General features: G+C 47.2%; 1 protein-coding gene across 1 annotated transcript in view; it reads right to left on the bottom strand.

Annotated features, from left to right (window-relative positions):
• Positions 1 to 15,867, bottom strand: part of STARD9 (StAR related lipid transfer domain containing 9) — a 297,129-nt gene that overhangs the window by 137,473 nt on the left and 143,789 nt on the right. The window lies entirely within an intron of this gene.

Genomic DNA, 15,867 nt, shown 5'->3' with positions numbered 1-15,867 from the left:
ACAAAAAGAAATAAACTAGGTGCTATCAGAAGGTATCATTCTAAAATGGGGAACAGCCTTGGATGCTCACTATGCTGAGACGGACCTGTCTCTATGGGGAGATTGCCTGTCTGTTTTCATCCGAGCCCATCCGCTAGACAGACGGAAAATAGGGTTACCATCTGTCTGGATTTCACGGACAGGATCGGATCGGATAGAAGCAGGTGTCAGTGGACATCCATTGCCCCATAGGGGTGAATGAAGCATCCAATCAGGTCCGCCTGAAAAACTGACAGGCGGACCTGATCGGAAAGCCCCTGTGAAAGGGGCCTAAGGCTGGTATGTAGAAGCTGAATTCATACACAGTGAAGGATTCATCACCAGTGAATTTTTGAAAAAAGTCACATTCACTGCTTTATAAACATACCCCTCAGTCAAATCTGAAAAAGTCTGGAATCAAAGAAAGACTAGCTAATGTTATACCACAAAACATTCTAGCACTATAGTGGCATTGATATCTTATTCTATAGCAGGGGTCAAACTATGGCCCTTAAGTTGATGGGGAACTACAATTCCCATCATGCCTAGTCATGTCTGCGCATGTCAGAGTTTTACAATGCCTTATGGGATGTGTAGTTCCGCAACAGCTGGACGGCTGTAGTTTGAGGACCCCTGTTCTATAGGGTCATATTGGGTCATTTATCTTTTCTATGTTGTGTTTTAAAGCTCTTATTGCACATGACTGGATGTTGGCTGTGAATACAAGTTTACACTGTATTTCATCTCATTTCACACTTTAGTAAATCAGAATCCTTATACACCCCTGACATTTTTCGAAATATTTTATTACATTTTTTCATGTGACAATACTGAAGAAATGACACTTTGCTACAATGTAAAGTAGTGAGTGTACAGCTTGTATAACAGTGTAAATTTGCTGTCCCCTCAAAATAACTCAACACACAGCCATTAATGTCTAAACCGCTGGCAACAAAAGTGAGTACACCCCTAAGTGAAAATGTCCAAATTGGTCCCAATAAGCCATTTTCCCTCCCCGGTGTCATGTGACTCTTTAGTGTAACAGGTTCCCAGGTGTGAATGGGGAGCAGGTGTGTTAAATTTGGGGTCATCGCTCTTACTCTCTGGAAGATCAACATGGCCCCTCATGGCAAAGAAATCTCTGAGGATCTGACAAAAATAATTGTTGTGCTACACAGAGGCGGCTCTAGACTTTTTAAGGCCTTAGGCGAAATTCAAATATGAGGCCCCCCATGCACGATAAAAAAAATAAATAAGCAGGCGATATTAAAATTGACTGTATAAATTGCATATTTTAAGGCAAACATCAATACATCTCAGAACCTCGGTATTCACACCTCTTAGAATCTTATTTTTGTAATTAAATTATTCTACAAAATATCTATACACAAACATTGGGTATAGATAAAAAGATTGTGAATGACTACTCAGTTATTCTTGTTGGTGTCTCCTAAAAGTGAAAAAAAGTTGTCGACAGTGTAGTAAAAAAAACACTATAGGGTCAGGAACACAAATGTGTATTCCATCCAATGCAGAGTGACCAGTGCCCCCAACAATGCAGAGTGACCAGTGCCCCCAACAATGCAGAGTGACCAGTGCCCCCATCCAATGCAGAGTGACCAGTGCCCCCATCCAATGCAGAGTGACCATTGCCCCCAACAATGCAGAGTGACCAGTGCCCCCAACAATGCAGAGTGACCAGCGCCCCCATCCAATGCAGAGTGACCAGTGCCCCCAACAATGCAGAGTGACCAGTGCCCCCAACAATGCAGAGTGACCAGTGCCCCCAACAATGCAGAGTGACCAGCGCCCCCATCCAACGCAGAGTGACCAGTGTGCCCCCAACAATGCAGAGTGACCAGCGCCCCCATTCAATGCAGAGTGACCAGCGCCCCCATTCAATGCAGAGTGACCAGCGCCCCCATCCAATGCAGAGTGACCAGTGTGCCCCCAACAATGCAGAGTGACCAGCGCCCCCATCCATGCAGAGTGACCAGCGCCCCCATCCAATGCAGAGTGACCAGCGCCCCCATCCAATGCAGAGTGACCAGCGCCCCCATCCAATGCAGAGTGAACAGCGCCCCCATCCAATGCAGAGTGAACAGCGCCCCCATCCAATGCAGAGTGAACAGCGCCCCATCCAATGCAGAGTGAACCAGCGCCCCCATCCAATGCAGAGTGACCAGCACCCCCAACAATGCAGAGTGACCAGTGCCCCCAACAATGCAGAGTGAACAGCGCCCCATCCAATGCAGAGTGAACCAGCGCCCCCATCCAATGCAGAGTGACCAGCACCCCCAACAATGCAGAGTGACCAGTGCCCCCAGCAATGCAGAGTGACCAGTGCCTCCATCCAATGCATAGTGACCAGCACCCCCAACAATGCATAGTGACCAGCACCCCCAACAATGCAGAGTGACCAGTGCCCCCAACAATTCAGAGTGACCAGTGCCTCCATCCAATGCAGAGCGACCAGTGCCTCCATCAAAATACAAATATTAGAGCTGCTGCTACAAGCCACTACTGCCTGGGCTGGCCATATAAAGAATTGTGGATGGATGGTGGTGGGGTAGTATTCCATTTAGGTCACTCACTCGCTCCGCCTGTCCTCAGGGCTGCTGATAGAAATCATGGGGCCCTGTACAGCCTACCTGACAAGGCCCCCCTACAGAAAATATCAAAGAGATATTTTGCTAAATATACACTAAAACCAGTATTAGCTGACACAAAACACAACCTAACTTACTAAATTTCTACTAAATCTAAAATTTACAAAACTGTATTGAGGTAATAAATAAAGCTCTATGTGTGAACGAGGTCTGGGGCCTCATTCACATGGGCTATGTGGCCTGTACAGTATTAATAAGTGGATTGTTTATGTGGCTGGAGCCACCTGGAGTTGTGTGCAGGCAAACTATGTTACACTATGTGGCTGTATGAACACATCTGCAGGTCCTAATTTGAAAAGTGTATGGGTTCAGGTGTACAGCCCCCAACACAAAAAGTGGGCATGTGGGGCCACTCACCAACACCTGCCAAATTAAAACCTGCAGCTGTGTTCATATAGCTGCTGCGTCTCCATAAAGTAGCAGGTAGCTCAAGCCGCATAAGCAAATCACTCATTCACATGGACACAGAACCTGTTTAAATGAGCCCTTTTTATTTATTTTTTTTTTTTACAATTTTATTATTTTTTTACTAAAAAAACAATTTTTAAACAATCCTGTTGAGCAGATGAATGATCAGGAAGTGCTCTGTGCAGAGGCTCTTTGTTCATTCACAAACTGAAGAATATTAAACAGTTTACTATTCTTCAGTTATGAATGAGCATGGTGAGTGAAAGGTAGCTATCACTCACTCATTGTGGAAAAAGGAAAGGAAGGGGTTGGTAAATATGACATATTTACCAATCCCCACCCCTATCCTGAAACGATGCCCCTGTGTGTGGGGAGAGAAGAAGCTAATGCTGGGGGGTGTACAGGGAGATCAGAATGCTGGAGGAGGGGGGGGGGGGGGGGAGTTGTATCCTGGACAGGGAAAATGATCATAGCGGATCCATAGGGGGATTGGTTTTGGGGATAATCCAGATTAATGATTAATAAATATCCATAGAATTATTTGCAAATTAAAAAAATAATAATAATAAATATTTTATATATATAGTAAAATGATTAAGGGTTATTATAGGTAAGGGAATGGGACTGACCTGTAGTTAAAGAGGAAGTAAACCCTCCTCTGACACTTTTACCTATAGGTAAGCCTATGATAAGGCTTACCTATAGGTACTGTAAATATCTCCTAAACATGTACCGTTTAGGAGATATTTACTTTACATGCAGCCAGTGACATCACTGGCGCATGTGCTTTGAAGGAACGGCCGCTGGTGCCTTTCCTTCAGAGCCCCGTGCCGTGACCGTCGGCTCCGGCACGCGTGCACGGGAGTGATGTCACTGCGGCTCCGGCCAATCAGATGGCCGGATGCCGCGATCCCGGAAGACGGGCGACTGGACATGTCGCCCGTCATACAGGTGAGTGAGCAGCACGGCGGGGGCTCGTTCTTAGGTAAGTATTTCATAATGAGCTAGTATGCGATGCATACTAGCTCATTATGTGTTTCTCTTTCAGGTAGCAGCAAAAAAAAAAAAAACTTCGAGGGTTTACAACCTCTTTAAGGATGCAATTGAACTAGTGCTGAGACTAAGCCCCGGTTCACACTTGTGCGAGTGCAGGGTTCGCATGTAATGTCAGAGCGCACTGCTCCGATATTACATGCGATCGGCTGTGCGGTGCGAGTTTAGCCATACAGTTTGTATGGCTAAATTCGCACCGCAGCCGCACCAAACACGCACAGGACCCTTTTTAGAAGCCGCATCAGGATCGGATCGCACAGCGGTTCACACTTGTGCGATCCGATCCTGTGCGAACTGTCACTGCGATATGCGATCAAACTGGGGGTGTCGTTAAGATTACATTGACACCCCCAGCGTATCGCATATGGCAGTGTGAACTGCCGGGGGTGCGTGTGCGATGCGGGAACAGGCTGCGGATTTGCAGCCTTCCCGCATCGCATAAATGTGACCCGGACCTCAATTAGGAATCCTGTAATGATAGATCCAAGCTATAGGTATTAGGAAATGGGGCATTATTAATCAGAATGACTAGTAAAGGGGTAAATAGAAGTGATTTAGCGGTGATACATAGATTTGTAGAAGGGAACTGAGTCTGTTATGGGTGATGATAGTGTTGAAGGGGGAGAAGAAATTACATTGCATAGGGGAATGAGTGATTTGTGGCAATGAGTTGTGGGAGAAGCAGACTAGGAGAGAGGAGTGGGGAGCCCCAGCCACACAAACACTGAGCCAGGCTGGATAAGATAAGAGACATCTATGGCTATAATAACGGTGTCAGGGAGGCAGAGCTGGGAGGGGGAGCAGTAAAGGACATACAAGCTGGGCAGTTGCAGGAACAGGATGGACTGTGAGACAGGACCGATCACATGGGAGAGGGAGTGAATGCACAATCAACTTAACTAAGTTAACTGAGAAGGGAGAAAGATACGAGCATAATTAGAGGGATGGGGGGGAGGGGTGATATATGACAGGGACAGTAAGCATCCTAAAGCAGGGCAAGAATCTGGGGGGGACGGGCTGGTCTGAGAAACAGGTAGATAGAAGGTAATGCAGGAAGCAGAGCTAAGATCATCAGAGCACTGAGGCACGCAGGGAGAGAATGAAGGAATGCTGTGAATTGGCTGCAGAGGGAGAGAGTCCCTTGTCAGCTGCCAGGCCCGGTACACGAGGACCAGTGGTACCCCCTTATCAGCAGCCCTGTCTGTCCTTACCTTTTTCTCTCTTCTGCTCTTCTCTTCTCCTGGTACCACCGGCGGGAGAATGCAGGGGAGGAGTTATGTTGAGTCGTGATGTCTTCGCTCTCCATTGGCTGATTGCAGGACCAGGAGGAGGAGACTCACAGCAGAGCACAGCACAGCACGCACGGGTGAAACCGTGATGTGAGTGCGGGGCCAAGGTTTTTCAATCCTGTACTAGCGCCGGCGCCGCGGCAATGTGGATGCGGCCACCGGCGGCCAAGATTATTTCTACTTATATTATTTACTGGGCAGAAAGGCGGCCGCGAGGCCCCTTGAAGCGCGAGGCCTCAGGCGGCCGCCTAAACTGCCTAATTAGAGAGCCGCCTCTGGCGCTACATAAAGATGGCCTAGGCTATAAGAAGATTGCCAAGACCCTGAAACTGAACTGCAGCACGGTGACCAAGACCATACAGGTTCCACTCAGAACAGGCCTCACCATGGTCAACCAAAGAAGTTGAGTGCATGTGTTCAGCTTCATATCCAGAGGTTGTCTTTGTGAAATAGACGTATGAATGCTGCCAGCATTGCTGCAGAGGTTGAAGGGGTGGGGGGGAGGGGGGTCAGCCTGTCAGTGCTCAGACCATACGCCACACACTGCATCAAATTGGTCTGCATGTCATCCCAGAAGGAAGCCTCTTCTAAAGATGATACACAAGAAAGCCCACAAACAGTTTGCTAAAGACAAGCAGACTAAGGACATGGATTACTGGAACCATGTCCTGTGTTCTGATGAGACCAAGATAAACGTATTTGATTCAGATGGTGTCAAACGTGTGTGGCGGCAACCAGGTGAGGAGTACAAAGACAAGTGTGTCTTGCCTACAGTGAAGCATGGTGGTGGGAGTGTCATGGTCTGGGGCTGCATGAGTGCTGCTGGCACTGGGGAGCAACAGTTCATTGAGGGAACCATGAATGCCAACATGCACTGTGACATACTGAAGCAGAGCATGATCCCCTCCTTTTCGGAGACTGGGCCACAGGGCAGAATTCCAACATTGTAACATTGTAACGACCACAAACACACCTCCAAGACGACCACTGCCTTGCTAAAGAAGCTGAGGGTAAAGGTGATGGACTGGCTAGGCATGTCTCCAGACCTAAACTCTATTGAGCATCTTTGGGGCACCCTCAAGCAGAAGGTGCAGGAGCGCAAGGTCTCTAACATTCACCAGCTTTGTGAGGTTGTCATGGAGGAGTGGATAAGGACTGCAGTGGCAACCTGTGAAGCTCTGGTGAACTCCAAGAAGGTTAAGGCAGTGCTGGAAAATAATGGTGGCCACACAAAATATTGACACCTTAGGCCCAATTTGGACATTTTTACTTCTGGGTGTACTCACTTTTGTTGAGGTTAACCACTTGCCGACCACATCCTGTATATTTACTGTGGCATGCAGCCGCTTACAGGCAAAGTGACGTAGTACTACATCGCTTGCCAAAGAGCCTGTAGGGGGCAAGCGCCCCTGCTCATTCCCTGCCTAGCCAGTGCGTGTGACCGGTGGCTTCAATGGCCGCCGGACACTCGCTATCCTCCACAGGAGAGGGAGAAAGACAGACGGCTGATGTAAACACAGCCATCTGTCATTCTCACTGAAGTAGGCACAGAGGCTATGCGATCCTGCTATATAGGATCACATGTGTCTGTGGTTACTTCACTAGTAGCCACGCCCCCTAACAGTTAGAATCATGCCCCCTAGGGACACACTTAACTCCTTGATCACCAATAAAGTTAACCCCTTCTCTGCCAGTGTCATTTTTATAGTAAAAATGCATATTTATAGCACGGATTACTGTAGTAATGTCACTGGTACCCCCAAAAGTGTAAAAAATGTCAGTCAGGGGTCCGATCTGTCTGCCGCAATGTCGCAGTCCCGCAAAAAAAAAACGCAGATCGCCGCCATTACTAGTTTAAAAAAGAAAAACAATAAAAATGACAAATCTTTCCCGTAGTTAGTAAACACAATAACTTTTGCGCAAACCAATCAAAATAAACTTATTGCGATTTTTTTTTTACCAAAAATATGTAGCAGAAAACAAATTGGCCTAAAATGTTAAAAAAAATAGATTTTTACATTTTTTTGGAGAATTTCATATAAAAAATGTGAAAAATATTATTTTTTCAAAATTGTCACTCTTTTTTTGTTTATAGCACAAAAAAATAAAAATTGCACAGGTGATCAAATACCACCAAAAGAAAGCTCTGTTTGTAGGAAAAAATGGACATCAATTTCATTTGGGTACAGCATTGCACGACCGTGCAATTGTCCCTTAAAGTCAAGCAGTGCCGAATCGCAAAATAGGGCCTGGTTTTTGAGCAGCCAAATCTTCCGGGGCTGAAGTGGTTAATGGCTGTGTTGAGTTATTTTGAGGGGACAGCAAATTTACACTGCTATACAAGCTGTACACTCACTACTTTACATTGTAGCAAAGTGTCATTTCTTCAGTGTTGTCACATGAAAAGCTATAATAAAATATTTACAAAAATGTGAGGGGTGTACTCACTATTGTGAGATACTGTATTTAATGTGCCATTCCCATTTAAGAACAAATGAAACCCACAAAGCACAGATGATCAGGACTTGGAATGGTTCCTATAAAATCAACAGAACTCTAATCATCAGGGAATAAGACAAAATCTGTTTATCCTCTTTGTCAAGCTGGAAACAAAGGGCTGGACTGACAGATCTTAGATTTGCACACACCAGAAATATTTATGTCATTCTTTCGGACTCCTCCTGTAGCACAAACATTTGATTAATACATTCTATTTAACAGCTTTGTGGCACTTTTTGTGGTTTGAGCCTAGTCAATCATAACATGTTGAGGAAAATGTAGCATTAAAAAGGTAGATAAAGGCATGTTATTCTAGTAAATGGTTGTCCTGTATGAATCACTTGTAAGGCCACCTATTGAATATGGGATACAGTATTTTGCATTGCAGGTGACAAAATAATTAAAGGGAAGAGAAGGCCTCATAGACACAGTTAGATACATAGGTCTGGTTTGCAAAATAAAAAAATAATCTTAAAGGTGATCTAATTATATGTAGAAGTATATCAAAAACTACAAGGTCTTGCAAACTATTTTTTTATTCTAAGGACTCTGCAAAGGACAACAGAGTAGAATACATATGTAGGATTTAGCCCCGGTTCACACTAAGGCGACCTGTGAGGCGACCTGGTCGCCTCACAGGTCGCCGTAGGTCGCCTACCATAGGGAAGCCGCGGACCCGTTCTAATAGGAGCGACACAAGTCGCTCCGACTTAGAAAAAGGGTCCGGAGCTTCTTTGGGGCGACCAGGAGGCGACCGCCATAGACATTAATGTTATGAAGTCCGTGGCGGCCGCTCCGAGGTCGCGGCGCGCTGCTCGCACCGCGACCTCGGAGGTCGCGGTGCGAAGTAGCGTCGCCCCCTATGTGAACGGGGGCTTAGACTTTAGGCAAAACTTTTTTTGTTAGTTTTAAGATAGAGAGGGATTAGAATACTTGTCAGTTTTAATTGCTGTCTGTGCCCCTGTTAGGGAGATTCGCCCTCTCTTAGGCTCCTTTCAAACTATCCGTCCGTCGGACGGATTCCGTTTTTCTCAGCGGGGGATCGAACCTCCGATCCTCCGCTGAGCAGGAGGATGACAGCTGTGTCTCCGTGCTGTGTTCGGAGACACAGCTGTCAGTTCCCCATGCATCTCTATGGGGGAAATCGGATGGGAACGGACCGTCGGTCCGTTCTCATCCGATCCATCCGATCCGCTGGACGGATGGAAAATAGGGTTTCCATCCATCCAGATTTGACGGATCGGATTGGGTGTCAGCGGACATGTCTCCGCTGACATCTGATGCCCCATAGGAATGCATGGGGGGACTGTTCAGATCCGCCAAAAAAATGGACAGGAGGATCTGAACGGTCCGCCTGTGTGAAAGGGGCCTTATTTGTCCTGTTTACCATTATCATTGAAAGTGAAAGTAAAAGTAAAAGAAAATCCCAAATCTTGGGTTGTCCTCAGAAAGGTATTAGTGGGGATATCTTCCAAAAGTAACACTAGTCCTGGGGCTCCCTAATAAATTCCCTTAATTTGCATGAATTTCCTCTCACTTCCTGTTTGGTTATAGGACAGGAAGTGAAGGGAAATCTGCAATGGGACACAGGTGGTGAGAAAAAATCTGACAGGGGTTATAACCCTCCCTTACTCTATCCAAAATGTAAAAAAAGTTTTGCCTATAGTTCTTCTTTAAGACTAGTAATATCACTACAGGCTCTCCTCACTTAACGACCAGGTTCTGTTCCAGTGACCAGGTTGTTAAACGAATTGGTTGTTAACCCCCTCCCATCCGCGCTACAGCCTATATACGGCTGCAGCGCGGACTCAAATTTTCGGGAGGCCGTTTTTAAACGGCCTCCAGTGACACGCCCCCCGCGCGCTCCCGCGAGCGCGCAGCGGGGAAAATCTGTGTCGGCCGTGTCCCTTGGACATGGCCGATCACAGATCATGGTGAATGGCCAATCACAGCGGCCATTCACCACGTGATCAAGCCGTCCATGTAAACATATGAGATCATCTCTCATAATAACTACATAACACAGTACTTGTACTTGTACTTTTACTTTCAGTACTTGAGTAGCAATTTTTTTTCAAAACTACTGGTACTTTTACTTTCAGTACTAGAGTAGCAACATTTTTTAAAAAACTACTTGCAATACTTAAGTACAAAAAATGTTGAATACTTTAGTACTTCTACTCAAGTCACTTTTTGATTGAGCACTTCCACTTCTACTCAAGTCACTTTTTGATCGAGCACTTGTACTTTTACTCAAGTATGGGTTTCGAGTACTTTATATAACTCTGGAGAGGACTGATAACGGCTGTGAAATGCCTGGGAAGTGACGTCACCCTATAGAGCAGGGGTAATGAATTAAAATTCAAGGAGGTCCGGTTGCTAAAATTTTCTTTGGGCCGAGGTCCGAATCTGAAGTCTTTGCTATGACTCAGAAAGATGGGCAAAACAAAACGGGTCCATCAGCGTTGCTCTTAACAGAAAATATGCCCATCCGAGTGCCCCCTAACATAAAAAAGCCCATCCGAGTGCCCCCTAACATAAAATATGCCCATCAGAGTGCCCCGTAACATAAAATGTGCCCTTAGCATAAAATTTGCTCATCAGCGTGACCCTTAACATAAAATAAGGGACACGCTGATGGGCACATTTTATGTTAGGGGGCACTCTGATGGGCATATTTTATGTTAGGGGGCACTCAGATGGACACATTTTATGTTAGGGGGCACTCAGATCGACACATTTTATGTTAGGGGGCACTCAGATGGGCACATTTTATGTTAGGGGGCACTCTGATGGGCATATTTTATGTTAGGGGGTACTCAGATGGACACATTTTATGTTAGGGGGCACTCAGATGGACACATTTTATGTTAGGGGGCACTCTGATGGGCACATTTTATGTTAGGGGGCACTCTGATGGGCACATTTTATGTTAGGTTGCACTTTGATGGGCAAAACAAAACGTGTAAATAAGCGTTGCTCTTAACATAAAATATGACCATCAGAGTGCCCCTTAGCATAAAATATGCCCATCAGAGTGCCCCCTAACATAAAATGTGCCCTTCAGAGTGCCCCCTAACATAAAATGTGCCCATCAGAGTACCCCCTAACATAAAATATGCCCATCAGAGTGCCCCTTAGCATAAAATAGGCCCATCAGCGTGACCCTTAACATAAAATAAGGGGCACGTTGATGGGCATATTTTATGTTAGGGGGCACTCTGATGGGCACATTTTATGTTAGGGGGCACTCTGATGGGCACATTTTATGTTAGGGGGCACTCTGAAGGGCACATTTTATGTTAGGGGGCACTCTGATGGGCAAAACAAAACGTGTAAATCAGCGTTGCGCTTAACATAAAATATGCCCATTAGAGTGCCCCCTAACATAAAATATGCCCTAACATAAAATATGCCCATCAGAGTGCCCCTTAGCATAAAATAGGCCCATCAGCGTGACCCTTAACATAAAATAAGGGGCACGTTGATGGGCATATTTTATGTTAGGGGGCACTCTGATGGGCACATTTTATGTTAGGGGGCACTCTGATGGGCACATTTTATGTTAGGGGGCACTCTGAAGGGCACATTTTATGTTAGGGGGCACTCTGATGGGCAAAACAAAACGTGTAAATCAGCGTTGCGCTTAACATAAAATATGCCCATTAGAGTGCCCCTTAACATTAAATCTGCCCATTAGAGTGCCTCTTAACATGAAATATGCCCATTAGAGTGCCCCTTAACATTAAATATGCCCATTAGAGTGCCCCTTAACATTAAATATGCCCATTAGAGTGCCCCTTAACATAAAATAAGAGGCATGCTGATGGGCACATTTTATGTTAGGGGACACTCTGATGGGCACATTTTTTTTTTTATGGGGCACTCTAATGAGCACTACAAAATATGCCCATCAATCTGCACACTTTAAAAACCTCCCTTCAGCTTTAAGTGCAGCTATGACCACATTGCTTTCTCCCCTTGTGCTCCACATACCTGGAGCCAGGAGCCGAGCCAGAAGCCACGAGCAGGGGGGCGGGGCGCGCACATAATGTTACGCCCCAACTCGCTGCCTGGCTGAATGGGAGCCGCAGTCAGGAGCGGGGGGCGGGGCTCGCGCGTGACGTCACGCCCCTACTCGCGGCCCGACAGGACACCGGCCGGGAGCCGCAGCGCACACACAGCACGTCACTGGTTGCTGGGACACCCGCGGTCCCAGCAAACCATTGAATGAATACAGGAGGCAGCCTCGCGGTCCGGGCGAAAGCATCGTGCGGGCCGCCATTTAGTGAAAGCCGCTATAGAGTTACTATGGGGCTTCCATTGTCTGATTCCTCTCCTGCACCCGCCTCCATGCTTACAGCTGATGCTGGGACCAGACCAAATCAGCTGCAGAATAGGTTAGTACAGTGATTTTTGCTATACAGGGTTAGATAGATTAGGGTTAAAATGTGGCACAGAGCAGGTTTAGCGTTAGGTTTTGCCTGGACTTATCCTTTAACTATAAATAGAAACATATTAGAAGTGTAACATAAGCGTAACATGTTCACATTCTTCAGTGTGGTTTCTTTACCTCCTTCATCCAGTCCCATCAGAAAGCACACAGCAAAACCGTGCAAACTCAGCTTTTCCCAGAATCCTATGTCTTAACAAAGAGAACCTGCATACCCTCGAAATCTACAGTACATCAGTAATCGCTGTTTTTACAGTAAAAAAATCTATATTTTTTATTGGGTTCTGACCTTCACACTTTCCAGAATTTTGTCACACAGAGCACAGTCTCTGTACCTGACCCCACCACACTTAAAATACTCTTACATGTAGTATAGACCATATTATTGACCCCTTCTCCTCCTGAAAATCTTTCACACAGCACCGTCTCGACTGCTATACCTTCCCCTTCCCCAAATCTTCTTACACACAAAATCATCTTATAGCTGACCAGACCCCTTCCCAAAATCTTCTCATGCACAGTATACCTATAACTGAACCTGCTCCTTCCTAAAATTCTCTCACACACAGAACATAGTCTTAGGGCTCTTTCACACAGTCCGCCTCCTTCGGCGGACTCTGTGCTGCTCAGTAGGGGATCGATCCGCCGATCCCTGCTGAGCAGGCAGGTGACAGCTCCCTCTCCGCTCTGTGTCAGAGGCGTACCGAGGGTCTTCAGCGACCTTGGCGAGGAACTTTATCGGCGCCCCCCAAAGAGAAAGAGGGGTGGTTTTACAGAGAGAGAGAGGGGGGGTTGACAGAGAGAGAGGGGGTTTGACAGAAAGAGAGGGGGGTGACAGAGAGAGAGAGAGGGTGACAAAGAGAGAGAGTGGGGGTGACAGCGAGAGAGAGTGTGGGTGAAAGAGAGAGGGGGTGACAGAGAGAGAGAGGTGGGTGACAGTGAGAGAGAAGGGGGTGACAGCGAGAGAGAGGGGGATAACAGAGAGAGGGGGTGACAGAGAGGGGGGTAGAGAGAGGAGGTGACAGAGAGAGAGAGGGGGTGACAGAGAGAGTAAGGGGGGTGACAGAGAGAGGGAGAGAGAGAGGGGGTGGCAGAGAGAGAGAGGGGGGGTGACAGAGAGAGAGAGGGGGTGACAGAGAGAGAGGGGGGTGACAGAGAGAGAGGGGGGTGACAGAAAGAGAGAGGGGGTGACAGAGAGGGGTGGCAGAGAGAGAGAGAGGGAGTGAAAAAGAGAGGAGGTGACAGAGAGAGTGAGAGCTGGTGACGGAGAGAGAGAGTGGGGTGACAGAGTGAGAGAGAGGGGGGTGACAGAGAGAGAGAGAAGGGGTGACAGAGAGAGAAAGAGACGGGGTAACAGAGAGAGAAAGAGATGGGGTGACAGAAAGAGAGAGAGGGGGGTGACAGAAAGAGAGAGGGGGTGACAGAGAGAGGGAGGGTGACAGAGAGAGAGGGGATGACAGAGAGAGGGGGGGTGACAGAGAGAGAGAGGAGTGTGACAGAAAGAGGGGGTTATGGAGAGAGGGGGGTGACAGAGAGAGAGAGAGAGAGGGGGGGGTGACAGAGAGAGAGAGAGAGAGAGAGAGAGAGAGAGGGGGTGACAGAGAGAGAGAAAGGGGGTTACAGAGAGAGAGAGGGGGTGACAGAGAGCAAGGGGGTGACAGAGAGAGAGGGGGTGACAGAGACATAGAGAGAGTGGGTGACAGGGAGGAGGGGTGACAGAGAAACGGGGGCTGACAAAGAGAGAGTGAGTGTGACAGAGAGAGAGGGGGTGACAGAGAGAAAGGGGGTGATGGAGAGAGAAAGAGAGGGGGGTGACAGAGAGAGAGGGAGTGTGACAGAGAGAGAGGGGGTGACAGAGAGAGGGGGTGACAGAGAGAGAGGGGGTGACAGAGAGAGAGAGAGGGGGGAAGAGAGAGAGAGAGAGGGGGGAAGAGAGAGAGAGAGAGGGTGACAGAGAGAGAGAGGGGCGACAGAGAGAGAGAGAGAGAGAGAGAGGGGGCGACAGAGAGAGAGAAGGGGGTGACAGAGAGAGAGGGGGTCCCCCAGTCAGCTTTGCCTGGTAGTGGAGAGGAGGTTGAAGGAGTCTCACCATGCTGAGCGGTGGTACGGGCTCCTCTGACAGCTCAGTACAGTCCCCATCTCCAGCCTGCCGTCGAGCTGGAGCCGATTGATGATGTTACAGTGTGAATGCTGACCGCCCGTATGTGTGGGCAGACAGAGCTCCGGAGAGCCAGTACTGCCGCCTGGAATGGACACAGGGCTCCAGGATTGGAGCTGCACGCTGCCTGGGGGTGCCGGGGGTGCAGGCTGAGCGGAGGGTGCCAAAATCACTGCTAACACTGCCAATCTGGCCAACCCCTTGGTACGCCCCTGCTCTGTGTGCGGAGAGGGAGGTGTCAGAGCCCCACTGCTCTCTATGGGGAATCGGATGAGAGTGGACCGCATGTCCGCTCTCATCCGATCCCATCTGATCCGATCCCCTGACGTAAGGAACATAGGGTTTCCATCTGTCCGGATTTCATGGACAGGATAGGATGCGGATGGCAGCGGGTGTCAGCGGACATGTCACCGCTGACATCCGCTGCCCCATAGGGATACATGGGGGATCCGATCAGATCCGCCTAAAAAATTGACAGGCGGATCTGATCTGGTCGTTCGTGTGAAAAGGGCCTTATAGGTGACCCCCTCACCTTTCCCAAATCTTCTCACATACAGCATAGTGCTATAACTGACACCACCTCTTCTCAAAATCCTCTCACACACAGCATTGTCTCTTTAATAAACACTTTTAAATGCAGCCTAGTCCTGAGAGTAAATATTTCACAAATTTTTAACAATTTAAAAGCTGAAGAACATAGTCCTAGGTCAATATTAGCACAACAGGAACGGTAAGCCATGATTGTTACAATGAAGACATGTTTGATGTTCCATTGTCTCTAAGTAACAGGAAAGAAAAAAGTGAGAACCCTCATAGACAAATACAAACATACATGAAAATGTAATTAATAATTATACAAAATATAAATGCTCTGCTCATGTTACAGGTGCCTAGGTATCCAAGCTCTTTATTTAGCATTACATTAGTTTGACATGCCTGCAAGAGCATGATATTGGCAATTACAACAGGTTAAATAAGTACTGAAGGCGTCACTATTTTTCTAGGTAAATATATTTCTAAAGGTGCTATAGACATGAAATTTTCACCACGTCAGTAACAATGTAAAGTTATGCCCTTGTGGGCTAAGAATATGCATGCATCATACAGTACATACTGGGGGGGGGGGGGGTAGAATTGGGGGAATCCACAGCGGAGAAGCAAAGTCCTTTTTTATATTAACAGAGGCATCCAGAGAGAGAGATATAATTTTGCCCCTGTATAAATCATTAATAAGACCTCATCTGGAATATGCAGTTTAGTTTTGGGCACCAGTTCTCAAATAGGATGTCGGGGAACTGGAGAAAGTGCAGAGAAGGGCAA

Source organism: Pelophylax lessonae, assembly GCF_965119305.1.
Source record: "Pelophylax lessonae genome assembly, chromosome: 13".
NCBI classification, from domain to species: Eukaryota; Metazoa; Chordata; class Amphibia; order Anura; family Ranidae; genus Pelophylax; species Pelophylax lessonae.
This window is presented reverse-complemented; position numbering and strand designations above follow the sequence as displayed.